The sequence below is a fragment of the Cupressus sempervirens genome, chromosome 9 (genome assembly GCF_028749045.1).
Source record: "Cupressus sempervirens isolate cs-2001-9-10 chromosome 9, ASM2874904v1, whole genome shotgun sequence".
NCBI lineage: Eukaryota > Viridiplantae > Streptophyta > Pinopsida > Cupressales > Cupressaceae > Cupressus > Cupressus sempervirens.
The window spans coordinates 616,729,948-616,746,386 of record NC_143126.1 but is presented as its reverse complement, the minus strand read 5'-3'; positions in this window follow the sequence as shown (position 1 = coordinate 616,746,386).

Genomic DNA, 16,439 nt, shown 5'->3' with positions numbered 1-16,439 from the left:
CAACATATGTCCCTAGGAGTCCTAGGACCCCTAGAGACTTATTTCATTTGTTTGAATGGATCAAAAGGAGTCATAGGATAATGTATCAACCCTTTTGACACATTTCATGAAAACATATGTCCCTAGAGGTCCCCCTAGGGACCTATTTCATTTGTTCGAATGGGTTGAAAGGGGTCATATGATAACCTAGGACTCCTTTAGATGCATTTCATGACAACATATTTCTCTAGTGGTCTTAAGACCCTTACGGACTCATTTTATTTGTTAGAATATGTCGAAAGGGGTCATAGGATAACATATGACCACTTTTGGCACATTTCATGACAACATATCTTTGTAGGGGTCCTAAAATCCCTAGGAACCTATTTCATTTGTTAAAATGGGTCGAAAGGGTGATAGAAAACCTATGACCCATTTTGACCAATTTTATGACAACATATGTCACTAGGGGCCCTAGGACCCCTAAAAACCTATATCATTTGTTCAAATGGATCAAAAGGGGTAATATGATAACCTATGACCCTTTCATTGCATTTCATGACAACATATATCCTTAGGGGTGACCCCCATGAACCTATTTCATTTGTTCAAATATGACAAAAGGTGTTGTAGGATAACCTATGACCCCTTTCTACATATTTCATGACAAAATATATCCCTAGGACCCCTAGGGACCTATTTCATTTGTTCTATTGGATCGAAAGGGGTCATGTCATAACCTATGATCTCTTTCAATACATTTCATGACAATATATGTTCGTAGGGGTCCTAGAACCCTTAGGGACTAATTTCATTTGTTCGAATGGGTCGAAAGGGTTCATAGGATAACCTATGATGCCTTTCGATACATTTCATGACAATATATATTGACCCATTTCATGTGTTTGAATAGGTTGAAAGGGGTCATAGGATAACCTATGACCCCTATTAACACACTTTATAACAACATATGTCCTTAGCAGTCATAGGACCCCTAGAGACCTATTTAATTTGTTGGAATTGGTTGAAATGGGTTATAGGATAACCTATGACCCCTTTCGATGCATTTTATGACAACATATGTCTCTAGGTGTAATAGGACCCTTGAGAATTATTTAATTTGTTTGAATGTGTCAAAAGGGGTCATAAGTTTTTTGAAACATTTCATGAAAAAAATATCAACCCCTAAGGACCTATTTCATTTATTCAAATGGGTCAAATGGGGTAATAGGATAACGTATGACTTCTTTCTATGCATTTAACAACATATGTCCCTAGGGGTCCTAGGACCCATCGGGACCTATTTCATTTGTTTGAATAGGTAAAAAGGGCTCATAGGATAACCTATGACCCCTTTCAACATATTTCATGACAACATATGTCTCTAGGGGTCCTAGGATACCTTAGGATACCTAGGGACCTATTTTATTTATTCAAATGGGTCGAAAGAGGTCACAGGAAAGTCTATGATGCCTTCGGCCCATTTCATGAAAATATATGTCCCTAGGGGCCCTAGAACTCCTATGGACCTATTTCATTTGTAAGGCCACAAGTTTTAAAAAGTTTAAAGTTGATGGGACTTAGCCAATTTTCTCATATGTTGTCATCAATTCCAAAGGGGGAGATTATTGGAAATTTGGATAGGATACATAGTATGATGTTGTCATTTATGAAACATATAGTCAAGGTTGAGTGAGAAGATCTTGGAGATAAAGTTTTGGAATAAAGACTCAGAAAATTACCTAGGGACAATAGAGTTTATCTATCAACACAAACACTATTTTGGTTAGTGCAGTTCATAGAAGCATTTATGGATTGTGCACACTTACTTAAAGAAATTATAGTATGTTAGGATGACATATGCATGAGCATGAGATGGTATAATCAGTATGGATGAATATATTATTGTTTAATAGTGACAATGTTGTGTCATTTGAACAGGGTAAAAGACATTGAATCAAATATTTTATATTAATGAATTATTTTGTTTATCAAAATATTTATTTAACTAATTAGGGACAACATCCTAGATGTTAACCCTAAGAGAGCAAGAGTTAATTTTTTAATTTGGCAAGCATCTGAAGTAATAAAGGCCAACGGGTTAAAGAAATAAGGTATAAATGAAAAGTTTTGAATGTGAAGTTAAGTATGGCTTTTGTGATAAGTATGCGATTATTTTGAGATGCAAAATTCTAATGTAAGACCAGAGCAGTGTGAATTTATGATCAAGTTTTTGTGAAGAGAACCAAAAGGAAAAATTAGATATTGAAGATATCAACAATAGTAAGAGGCTCATCTTGCATGCTTCTAGTAATTGCAATAAAAACTCCTAACAGGATTAAGGCTTCTAACAAGATCTATTCCTCTAACAAGTACCAAGATACTATACGGATGTTATAGACTCCTAACAAGGACATTATATTTCACAAGATACTTTTGATTAGTGGATCATCTTGTGGGTACCATCCCACCATGGTTTTCCCTTGGCCAAGGTTTCCCTAGTTAACAAAATATGGTGTTATGTAAAATATGGTGTTGTGTGTTACATTATTTTATGGTTATGTTTATTGTTTAGCATAATCAGTTTACTTTCATATGTAAGTTGTAAGTTTGTTAATGATATCCGTAATTGGGAAAAAAATTATAAAATACTGATTCACCCCCCCCCCCCCCCCCCCCCCCCCCTCTTAGTATGTCTTATTTGTAATAGTAAGAACATTTTTGATAAAGTGAATTAGGCATAATATGATACATAGCATACTTTTATACATACATATGTCCAACCATCTAAATGAAATGATAAAAAATCATAACTTTCATTAGACACTTCCAAATCATTACATCCTATTGGTGGCTCCATCTTTAACATTTCTTAGTTTGACCTTACCACCTCTAGAGAAAATTCATAATCTTGGTTAATCTATTTATTGTATATAGATCAAGATGCTCATATAGAGTCTCAAGTAACTATGTTTATTATATTGATCTCTTTCGTAATTCGGTATAGCTCCTTGAAAATGGCTCATTGTCTTCTCTATTAAAGGGTCAATGCCTTGTGTACTTGACCTTAGAGCTATTGATTAACCTTTCTATCATGTAGAAGATTATGAAAGTTTCTTTTGAAAAATATCTACGTTAATGATAAGTTGCACAAAGATAACATGATACATGATTCTTCTAGATGAATTAGTAAGCACCATCTCATGAATATTTGGCCTCTCTCTCTCTCTCTCATAAAAATTTAATGATAATATATATATAACTTATTTCTTTTAATTTAAATATAACAATAGCTAATTGGAATTATTAGGGAATGGGTGGTATACAATGTGGTTATTCCAAATTCCTCTTTCTCTTTTTGTCTTTAATTATAAAAAACAATATTGATTCCATTGCCTTAAGGTTGATCAAATGTGTCATTAAAATTATAATAGAAATTCTATTACTCATCAAATTTAGTACTAAACCCTAACTTCTCCATTGTATCATTTTTTTCATTTCTAAAATATTTTTTTATGTTATGTATCACAACAACCATTCTAGTAGGATGAATCCTTGCAAGCTAGTGTGCCCCTCTCTAGATACACCCTTTTCTTTTGTAGATCCATTTCTTGATGCACTATCTATTACACTCATCCTAATTTCTTCCTTCCTTTATTTTATTTGTAAACAACACTCAAAACTAGGGTTTATTCTAAACATATTTGTAGAGATGATATTCATCGTACCCCATAGTATCTAAACACATTTGGGAGAGTGCCATTAATTATTCTATATTAGGAGAAACTATCTTGGAGAGATACATAACTATTAGAAAAATGTTTTTATTATTATCAATTTATCAATTAAATCTCTATTCTTCTATTAAATTAAATTTAAATGAAAAAATTAATTTAATTTAATCCCACATCCCCCATTTATTAAATAAATCATTTAATAAATCATCATAAACCCCTAAACCATCCCTAAACCCTATATTTACCCCTAATCCAACCCATTCACCCATACTAACCTCACTTAGCCAACTAACTAACCCATCACATCAAAGCTAAGCCACTTGCCTCCTAACCTCTCTCCTAAGCTAAGCCTAATCCCCCTCCTAATCATGTGCACAAATTTAAGCAAGAGTTAAGACTTGCTAACCCAAGCCAAAGTCAATGGTCTCCCTTATCCTCTTCCATTCCTATCTAAGAGCATTAATGGCTCTTACATGCCATAAATGCCTCTTACATCCCTCTTACACACTCTTCCTCCCTCATAAATCCCTTTGACCATCCATTTTTCCCATCCCCTCACACTCGATCCTTGTGATAAGTGTCATTCCTTGATTGGCTCCAAAAAAACACAATCCATGTGTTTCCTTTTCAAAGCATCCTAGCCCTCCCTCACCAATCTCTTTCCCTCTCATCCCTACCCTCCATCTCACTACCCCTTGGCCTATAAATAAAACTCTTCCCTCTCACAATACATATCATCTCCTAATGCAAACTTATAATGCCATATTGACCACTATAGCACAACCATGTTATACCATCTCCATGCTAAAATCCATCCACACCTCCATTATTGAATCCTTCATCCACCTCCATGCTTAAATCCCATATCCACTTGAATCTTTGAGCACACCATAAGCATACATCCATTTATATCAAGACATATCGACGTTGCCATAGGATGAACACTTGAGAAGCTTACAATTTTTTGTTTTCTTTCCTCCATGGTGTTCCCTTTGTCTTATCTTAAAGTATTTCTTAATATCTAGGTGTGAATCTTAATTTAAATCTTTAATGTTCTTAGCATACTAGGTTTTATCGCACTACAATAGAAAATTTTACCCAACTTCTTTGGAAATATTTCAACAAGTAGTTTTCAAATCTCTGGATACAATTCATCTATCCTACTTCTGCACATAATAAAACTTGGTTTTTGTTTTGGTTGGATGAGGGCTTGCCTTGGTCAAGCCCTTGATTGAGGAATCAACCTTGAAATTGAAATGTAATACATGTAAGAAAAGAAAGACAAATATAAGTATTCACCTTTCTTGAGGACAACCCTTGTTAATAAGAACTTGCAATGCTTGTATGTTGATGATGTCAAACTTGCAATGAAGGATGTTGTAGATAGACATTTTATGAAATGGAATAAAGGATTTTCAAAATGAAAGGAAAAATAGACTATCCATTAGGAATGAGCACCAACATAACCATGTATGCACACTAGAACTAGAGTCTATGGACATCCAATACCTATAAAACCTTTATTATTTCTTAATTGTGACCTCTTTGTTGCACACAACACTCTTCCCTCGAGCATTTAGGTTCATGCACCAAAATTCTTCATATAAATCTATTAAATTAATCTCATTATATAATTGAAGAAAATCCCACAAAAATAATTTTTGAACTTAATTTCTCCTTTAGTCATAGGTCATAGTCTAACTCCAACGGTTAAAAATTACATGACTGCATCTTAGACACCAACTCACTTTAAGGGACATAACTATGTTAGTTTATAGGCATGACAATTAGAATTTATATCCTTGTGCAAAAAAATGTAAAGATAATTTTTTTTTCAATAGTTGGACTATTAATTACCAAAATCTTTTGATCTCCTTTGACCCTTTGACAAAACTAAATAAAATTCTTATGTGCTTTCTCCCTACTTCTATTGTTGTTTCTAACTTTAAATAGTGATATAGAATCTCAAATATTATAGTTATTTTTTATGTCATATCTTAGATATAAGTTTTATTTAATTTTATTAATATACTATAATATTGTGATAATACATAGAAATTTTATTGCACTTAAAAATAAAACACTCTCACAACATGATGAAATTCCAAGGTCCTAAGAAGCAACACATTGTAATGTGAAACTATCTCTACCACCATGTAATAATTTATGAAAATATATGATCTAAAAATGAATTTAATTACCTAAAGCTAGGTTAGACTAGATTCATATGTAGCCACAATGAAGCAAACAACTTATTTTTGTCTAGTGCGATCAAATAAAGAAGAATCCAATAATAGCATAAAATATTATAGTGAAGGGTATAAAAGTAAAAAATGGATATCAATTTCAATAACTCATTCTTCATGAGATTGTGCCTCCGTGCAATCCTTCACATACTTCTATATCTTGAACAATTTATCTACTCACCTCCAATTTAATTTTGTAATGCACCTAATTTTCTTTTGCATGCCCTTCTAAATTGAATACTCCTATTATGGATGCGCTCTTATAATCCTTCCACATACTTCTACTAATCTTTTCCGTGATGTTTCCTGCTTTCTTCTTCTTTTGTTGTGCTTGTTCTTTTTTGGACACCATTTGGTGCTCCGTTTGTCTGCTTTTTCCTTATTGTAAGCTTCCAATCCCATAGACCCACATTGTGATCTTTTGTTGGACATTAATAAATTTATCTTATCTTATCTTATCTGTCTCGAACACTTCATCTTCTCAACTATTTTGTATTGTATTTTTTTGAAGTGTGCTCCAACTTAAATACAGTAACAATGCCAAAATAAACAATAGTAAAAAGAAAAGTTATATGCATTAGAAGCTATATCAAATCCTTGATTAAAATACACAAAAGAACTAATCACCGATTCGTTTTGTCATAACATTGCTGATATCTTATAAGCTTTTCACCCTAGAGAACCTTCCACATCTTAGAAGAGGTTCATGGAAAAGTGGATCTCTATTGCAACTTTAAATAAAAGTAGCTTACATGTCACATAGATTGGAGACCAGTAATTGATTTGTTTTGTTGTCTCCAATTGTGGACAGCCAGACTTAAAATATAATGAATCCATTTTTGAAAGATTTACTTGTCTGCAATACATTCTTGGTCTGGGGTTCTCTGGGTAATTTATTAATGTGCGTATTTCTATGTGGGTCAATGTAAAATAGCACCCATTAAAAAAAAGTGAGAACCATTATTCTATCTCCAAAAGCAGTAGGCCCCTTAAAATAGAATCCTAATAAACCTTTTGAATTGTATTAATTTAATTTTAAAAATGTTTTATACAAAGACCAGCAGAAAAAGAAAACTTGTTTTCCAGCATGCACTCACCGACATTTCTGCTTTTATAAGCTAAAGATTATAGACATTACTATCATACCCAACCTTTTTTGTACGTGTCAATTGACAATTGGAATCCTTAAAATCTTTAAAGGTGAATATAATTGGTTTATGTCATGAATATCCAGACAGAATGATATCCTTTCTCTATCTTTAAAAGAATAGATCCATTTTATAAACAAATGTAATATGGGGCAGTATGTAATTCGAATCTTTAAAAGGGTATAAAGATCGCTATACAAATAGTTGGCTATGATTGAGCAGGATGGGTACAAGAACATGTCTTTTTTGTGCTCAGCACTATCAGAGATAAAAGATATAAATAGAATATTTCTATCAAGCATTTTTCTCACTTCAAATATTATTGGATGAAGATCAGCCTCTTAATGTCTGATATAATTACTAAACTTATAGAATACGGAGGTAATTAAGTCATGTCATAAATTCCAAAGATGAACATTGACAGTTAGTTTTGTTAGATAATTTTTTTTAAAAAGTGGATTACTATTTTTCTTGTGGATGTAGTTCATATTATTACAGACTAGGGCTTTCGTTGCACCAAAAGATCAACCTCTCAATGTTTGATATAATTACTAGACATATAGAACACATGAGGTAGTTAAGCCATGTCATAAATTCCAAAGAGGAACATTGACAGTTAGTTTGACAATCCCCCCTCAATATTAACCAAGGAGATTTGAACCTGTAATCAATCTCTGATACCACTTGTTAGGGTCAAGCAATACTTGGCCTGTGGGGGAGGGGGAAAGGAAGGGGGGCGAGGCACTTTTGCTCCAATCAATAATTTTGAAACTTAACTATAAAAATCTACATATAGCAATACAAGAAAGTAAATCATTAAACAATAAATGAGAGGGGATCAATTATTTTGAAACTTAACCATAAAAATATACATATAACAATACAAGAAAGTACATCATAAATCAATAAAGAACTCATAACACCATGATTTGTTTTCAAGGAAACCCTAGACAAGGGAAAATGGTGGGGATGGTACCCGGAACTATGCACTAAGCTGAAAATACTCTATTTCGACTTTCGATCATATTAGGAGTCATTGCATATATTTAATTAGTCCTTGTTAAAAGACTTGGCCTTGTTAGAGGTCTCAACCCCATTTGGAGTTGTATTACAATATAAAGCTCACTGCTCAAAGATGACTCATTGTCCAATTACAAGTGTAGCAATTACAATAACAAAAATGATTATACTTGATTAGTCTACAATGTAGCTCAATCTTCTCTAATCTAGCGTCAAGGTTTGTATACAACCATAAAAATCTCATGATATTATCATCACATAACATTAGCCTATTTTTATTTATTTTTGCTCACATACAACATCTAACTTTCCTTTATACCCTTCTCAATTACTTTCCCAGTTGGCTAGCAAATGTCTTCAATAAACATGTGGCACAACAACTAAAAAAAATTATTAAGTAATGTTACCCAAGGGTTAACATCTAAGATGTCATCTCTAGAATACCAAGTAATTGAATTGCAAAAACAATTCAATTTCTTAGATCAATTTATGTTCTTAAATAACTGCGAACTCCGCAAATTTTATCTTTTCCATCCAGAACCTATGCCAAACACAATCTAACCATACATAAACCTTATATTATCAAATTCCAAAATTATGGCAATATCTAATTAATATATTGTGTTCACTGATCAATATTGTCTAAATCACATCCAGCCTAAACAGAACTACCATTTTTTTTTGTGAAGATTCAATCAAAACCTAGGTGGTACAGAGACATGCAACAGAGGGTGAAGTACAGAACACGATTTATTCTATGAATTTTATGTCTTTAACCAGCAGCTTGGCAGATTTTATCCATCAATGACAAACTTGGGCTGCCATGTTTTTTAATTTAATGTACAAAACTCACTTTTAGTCTCATTCTTGAGTGGACACAAAATTCATAAAAAAGAATCACTGGCATTCACGAAAAGAAGATTCCGCTGTCTCATCACATCGAACACAATGTTAAAAGACCATCAACAGTGCCCACTATGATTTATCCCACAACACAGGAAGAATCTACAAACAGTCATGTAAAGAAAATACATATATGTACTGAGGATCTGTAGACCAATTTGTTTCACATAATGTAAAAAGTAGTCATTATATACATAGAGTGTAGAGCATATTGAACAATTTGATTGAGGGCAGTATTTTCAGGTGACATTGACATGACAGAATATGGCTCAAGGATTTTTTTGGCCAAAGCAGTAATGGCGTGCGTTAAAGTATCATGCCACTTTTTCAATATGTTAAAAGACACAATTCCACCTCAATTTGTGGGACACAAGTTAATGGGTGTACTTTTACCCACCACTTAAACTACTTTCAACAAGAATATGACTCGTGTAGCTTTCTCTTGTGGATTGGAAGTCAAAAGCATCCTACCATAATCAATAGATTCTTCAACCCAAATTGCAAATCTCTCCCATCAATCTTTAGCTGTCTATGTTATCTATTATTGTTGTTTGCCATACTAGCTCTATAGCCATCTATAAGAGTACTCTTAGGAAGTAGCAAAATGTACAGGAATGATAATATAGGGAAAATTTAGCATCAGATCTATTAGAAAGAGGTTGGGCTAATCTTTAATGTTTCCTTTCAGAATTCATGACATAGCTCAAGTCTAGTGTTTTGGTGCAATGACTATATTGTTTAAAGTAAATGAAATTTTCTAAATAATAATTTAAAAAATTGTGTTAAATATATGTATATATTTTAACAAGAAAAGAACTTTAAAATGTTAGTTGACACTTAACTACAATTATCAAAAAGATTCTCCAAATATACAACTCCCTTGTTTTTTTATGTCAATATTTTTTTTAAAACCTTTATCTTTAAGGCAGTCAGAAAAGAAAGAGGAAAGACATATCAAAATATGGCCAAAGTTCCACCATCACCATAGCAGAAGCCCACAAAAATTCCTAGCACTGTATAACATTAGTGAGGATAATGTCTGGCATCCAAAGTTTTTGAGAAAAAAGAAGGAACCACAACTTTAAAGGACTGTGTACAGAGTAAAATCCCAAAAGTAAGAAAAAGCCTAATTCTTCAGCATGAAGAAACCATAGACACATCATTATGTGATAGAATGATTCATATTACACATCATTGTGCACGTACTGGACTGGATAGAACCTCTCTTAAAGTTCTTTCCGGAAAAAATGTCAATGGGTAAATAATCTAAATGGAAAATACCCCATCTTGTTAACCAAAATGAAGCAATCAAGCAAAGGCATGCCATCTGAGTAGAATTTACCTCTGATTAATTAGTGATATAGTACCTAATGCTTCTAAATCTTCATATAAACTATGTACATACGACATGTAGGGAAGAACATCCTTTACTGTTTATGTTTCAAAGTATCGTTGGGAGAGTTCTATTATTAAAAGTTCATTAAAAAATTATGTAATAGGAAAGGTACCAATTATCATTGGAGTTTAACTAATTACTTATTAATTTCAAATGTATCAATATTCTATTATTTATGTACTAATAGTTTATTATTTTTAGCTTTTTTGATTCCTGATTGGTCCATTTATATATTACTATAAGATGCAGCACTATTAGAATATTTGTCCACAAGTAGTTGTGATTTTGATTGGACAATTATTTGACCATGTTGAGACATCACTTTGGAAAGATATATAGCTTTACTAAGTTAGTTATAAGGGTTACGTGTGTCTTTCCCAACTAATTAGATTTATTTTTTGGTGTCAAAGTGACTAGGCAATAGGGCAATAGGGAATATTTTTTTTGAACAAGAATTTGAATTGACAAATATTTAATCCTTGCACCCATAACATAATATCCTACAATGCTTGTTTTTTTGCAAAGGTGTCCAAGGCAAAAGTCGTGGCATCAATGATTATGTAAAAAGGGTACTCGTATAACTAATGTGACATTGCTCAATGGGTTACTTACTAGCAGTCGCATGCTTTTGTACATGCAACAAGTGCGTCAATAGGAGATGACATTTAAGAGAAAAATGTAGAATGAATATTAAATAATGTAAATATAAGTTTTTAAAAAATGAAAATACAAAAATAAAAAAATTGAAAATTAAAGCATAGATATAAAATTTACAATATTTAAGAAATTTGAATATTGCTTAAGAAATGTGTTCAATAATTTCAATATTTTACAACTAAATTAAATTTATCAAATATGAAAAAAAAATCATTTTTAAAAAACTATCAAAAAAATTAATAAGAGAAATACAAAAAAAAAAAAAAAATGAAAAATAGCAACATCTCTAACAAATATTCTGTTGACTAAATAAATTATAGAAACTAAAAAAACAATATTTAAAGAAAAAATTAAACAAATATTTAAAAAAAAAATGTAAAATAATTTGAAAACTAAAACCTAAATCAATTTAAAAAATCAAAAGTTTAATAAATAGAGATCACAAGACAATTTGATGTGGAGATCAAAAGTAATTATTTTTAAAATAAATATGAAAAGAAAAATAATAGTTAAAAGTAGATATTTAAATTGTGAGATCTTATGTGATAAATTAGATTATTAATAATTTTTAATTTAAATAACATAATATTTACTAAAATCTTTTAAATAGATTAATAAATATTATTTATTCAAATTAAATTTATCAAATATGAAAAAAATAATCATTTTTAAAAATCCATCAAAATTTCTATTATGAAAAATTAATAAGAGAAATACAAACAAAAATGTCTAATAAATATTATATTGACTAAATAAATTATAGAAACTAAAAAATAATATTTAAAGAAAAATTAAACTAATATAAAAATAATAATAATAATTTAAAAACTAAAATCTAAATCAATTTTAAAAATTAAAAGTTGACTGAATAGATCACAACATGAGCTAATGTGGAGATCACAACTAATAAATAAAAAGGAAAGGAAAGGGGGTTTTATAGTCCACGACACTTGACTGAATAGATCACAACATGAGCTAATGTGGAGATCACAACTAATAAATAAAAAGGAAAGGAAAGGGGGTTTTATAGTCCACAACACTATGCCATAGTTGGGTTTACATATGGTGACAATGATATGGGACTACCTCGTACTCTTTTTCGAGAGGCGCTTGGCGCTACAAACGAGGCGTACATACCCTACCCACCCCCAGTGGGATTTGAACTTGTGACCTCTCTTTCAAGAGTTCAAGTTCTCCACCACTAGGCCAACTCAGGTTGTACTGATAAATGCAAATAAATATCAAAACAAGAGTTAAAAGTGGAGGGAGATCAAAACTCGGGAAGGATTTTTAATTTTTCGATCAAACTATTGCAAATTTTTCATCAAAAATTTAATTTTCGGAAACAAAGTTTTCACAAATAGCCTATCGACTTAATTACAACAAAGAGTACATTTACATGTAGTTATTATTGTTTTCATTATTGTTTTAATTCATGATTAATGTGCAATATTAACAATAATAAAAATTGACCTTACATGTGAGTATTAAATCAATAAGTATAAATATCAAATCAACAACTCCTATTATTTTCTCAATACAAAAAAGACAAATAAAAAATTGAAATCTAATTTACTATTTAAAAACTTAAAACATAAAGATAATTATAAGAACTGCTGATGTTCTTCCCCAATTTTATTGAATTTTTTTTTAATAAAACTCATTTTCTCAATATAATGTATTCTCACTCTAGCGCCTCAAATTCAAATACTCCAACGAGGCAAAAACGTTGATTGTTATCTGAATTAACTTTTATTTTGATTTTACAATCCATATTATATAATATAAATATATTACAAAGGCATGGATCCGCTAGAAGTTACTTGGGTTTTTACTTTTCACCAGACAACACAAAACTCCAACGTTGAACCATTTCTATCATCACCTACCAACCATAGCAAATATATGATCTTAAAATTGAAAAATTTAACAATAAAATATGATTATGTGTCACACACCATACTGTTCTTATGCAATCAAAAAAATCAAGAATTTCAATGACATCATAAATTACAATTATGTAGAATCTGAAAGCACTAGATGCATATCATTTTTCAGTCAAAAGATGTAGATTTGATTAGCAAAAATACCCATGCTTGTCTCTTGCAATTCATTTGAGAACAAAAAGGAAAAGATGCTTCAATGAATTGGAATATAATATATAACAAAAATATGAGAGAACATATATATTAGGGCTTACACCAGCATTTCAATAATGTAGAGTATTAAAATATGTGGACCTTGGGACATTCCTTGAACATGATGAGTGCATATGCCAAAATAAGAAGCACAAAAATATGCTCATCAATTCATTCATAATGACACATCATTGATTGGAAAGTGTTAATGGACACTAACAAATTTGGTGGAATTCATCCATTTTTATGGGTTGCGAAATATAGATCAACATCACATAATGAGGAGTCCACTATTTTAATCTAACTATTTAGTTTTGGTCAATGCAATGTTGAGAGCATCCTTTATAGCTTTGTCCTAGAGCTTTTGGTGGGCTTGTTTGTATGTGTCAATAAGATATAGGATTATGAAAAGCTTTATTTTGGAACTTTAATAATACGTCTACTTTGTCAAAGCTGCTCAACTAACAAAAGAAGCAAAATATTCTTATGATTGTTTTTCCCATGTTTACCGTACAATTACAAGCCTTAAAATTAGCATTTTAAAGTGATTTTTTAAAATTTTGGCTATTAGTAAAGTTGTATATGCTTTTATTAGTGAAGTTGTATGATTTATTAGGATTTTATTAGTGAAATTGGATGGTTTATTGAAAAGAATGTGGTAGTAAATTGTATTTATGGATTTTTTTAACAAATTAGAATCAAGGGTAAGTAAGTATAGAAATTTAATATTTTTAAAAGGACTACCAAAACTTAATAATTATATTGTGATTTATATTTTTATATTTTTTTTTTTGACAAAAGTGGACGAGCCATTTTATATATATATAAAATTTAAATCTGGTTCAATAGCTCAACTGGGAAAGAACCAAAAAAGAAAACCCAACATCATTGCAGTATGTACAAATACAAGCATCGATATTCACAAACATAGATCGATGGAAAAAACATAATTTCACCAAAATTCAAACTTTATTGAATTTTGCATTTTCGAACATATCAAAATAGCAGGCATAAGGGACTCAATACAACCAAAATTTTCAAACGTTTTTCAAAACATGCTTGAAGTTTAGAAGAAAAGTCCAAAAAATAGAAGAATGCCAATAAACTATTTTTCTTCCATGTCCTCGGCACCCTCTGTAGAAGTGGACATCAAACTAGATTGTATCGAGTGACCCCATCCAAAATCTGAGCATGGTAGTGGAGCCACTTCCCATCCTGAGCTTGAGCCTTCAACGGCAACATTAGAAATATCAATTGTTGGATTGGAATGATCTGAGTGGGGTTTTGGGACAAGGTGTCTCGAGCCAAGAGCACTTAAAGTAGGAACCAACTAGTCACCAAGTTCATGAGCCAACTGAATTAAGGGAGTTAGAGGCATCTTCTTATGAGATACTACATGTGCATTAGAAATTGGAAGACCCAAGATGTCAAGCAGTGCAAATCCAATTTTCTTCACACCCTTAATCATCTGAAAGCCTAGAGCTTTTGCTGTGACTTGCAAGGTCTTGGTCAAGAGTCATGAGTTGTGCTTTTCACATGACTTCTATAATTCCTCGAAAGTCACCAAAACCTCATGTTTTTGCATGAACATGGTCCTTGAAAATAGTCCTCCCACCAAGGCATTTCCGAACCACAAATCATAACTCTACATAGCCCGCTTCAGTTTATTTTGAGCCCAAAACTTTAGTCTGATCACCTTGTAAGCAATGATTTCCAATCTTGAAGTTGACTAAAGAAGATCCATAGCATTAGATAAAAATATGGAGACCAAATTTGAAGGGTATAGCACATGTCTAGATGTTGCACAGAAGAAGTCCTCCCCAATGACATTACGAATCGTATGATAGGTGGAGGAAGAAAGTAGAATGAATATAATATCCAACACCTCATCATCCAAGGGATGAGAGAGTGCGTCTTTGTCTATCACTGGTTGAAGCAGAATTATCTAATTTTTGGGTAGGATGCTTCTGTGATACTGATGACAAGACTCACATTTCACACAAGCATCCAATGAGAATGACATCCTGGAAATTGAGAAGGCAAGCAAAGAGAGCAGGGAAGAAGGAGTTATAAAAAAGAAATCCAAGTGCTCAAAAGGTATGACACATTTGCTCCCATGTGAGTAATAAATAAAGTGCCATTACATCAAAGCCCAATTGCAACTATGTAGAGCGAAGTACAAGACTGACAACCCCAGATTTAATAAGGCACAAATATTCTACATCTGTATGAACTGGAATGATAAAAAAAAATTATAATAATATATGTTCTAACAAATATATCTTAATTCATATTTGACACATTAAATATTATGTTATTAATATAGTCATTCAATAATACATATATTATAAATAAATTAAATTCTATGTAAATAAAATAGTTATTAAAAAAAGAAAAATCAAACAAAAGTTAAAATAAACGATGTCATATGTAGAGATATAGTTATTAGTGATGTAGCCTTCTTATTAATTATGTTGTCTATGGTGGCTCTACTACAACAACAACGGATGTTAGCTTCTATTTCTCTATGTTTAATGCGTTGTCTATTAGGTGTTGTGCTAGTGGTCTTAAGCTATTGAATATAGCTCTTGTGTTCCTATCATTAGTGAATTTTGCTTAGGGATCTTCTAATCATGGTGGTGTGGGGTAGTCTCATACTCCTATGGAAGGTTGGATTTTCCGAAGTAGCATTCTCAAAGGTAGTAGCTTCTTTGCATTTCAATCCTCTTCTAATTGATGATGGATGACACTTAGGGTACTAGACATAGTCCTAGAAACATCTTCTGTTGGGCTCTAAGTCTTTCTTAGGTAAGTTTAGGCTCTGGACCTAACATTGATGCCAATAGAACACGAGCTATTAGGAAACGTAAGCTTTGTGATTATGTTAAGGTTATAAAAAAGGAAAACACACTCGAGCTATGTTTCCTTTCATACGCACAAGGTTATACCTAGATTCATGTTGGTATTAATGGTTTTAGGGGGAAAATGATATTTGCCCCTCAATTAGAGGTTCATATATAATACTTCAATGGTGCCCCTTCCTAAGGTACCTATTTAGCATAGCCTCTTAGGTCCACCTTTGGAGTACTAGGAGAAGGAGATATTGGTGAGTAGTGCCAATTCTTTTGGATGGGTCATTTTTTCATGGTACAGTTACAAAGACTAGGTATTTTTAATCTATATTTTTTTTCTGTATTTTTTTTGGTGTAGATTTA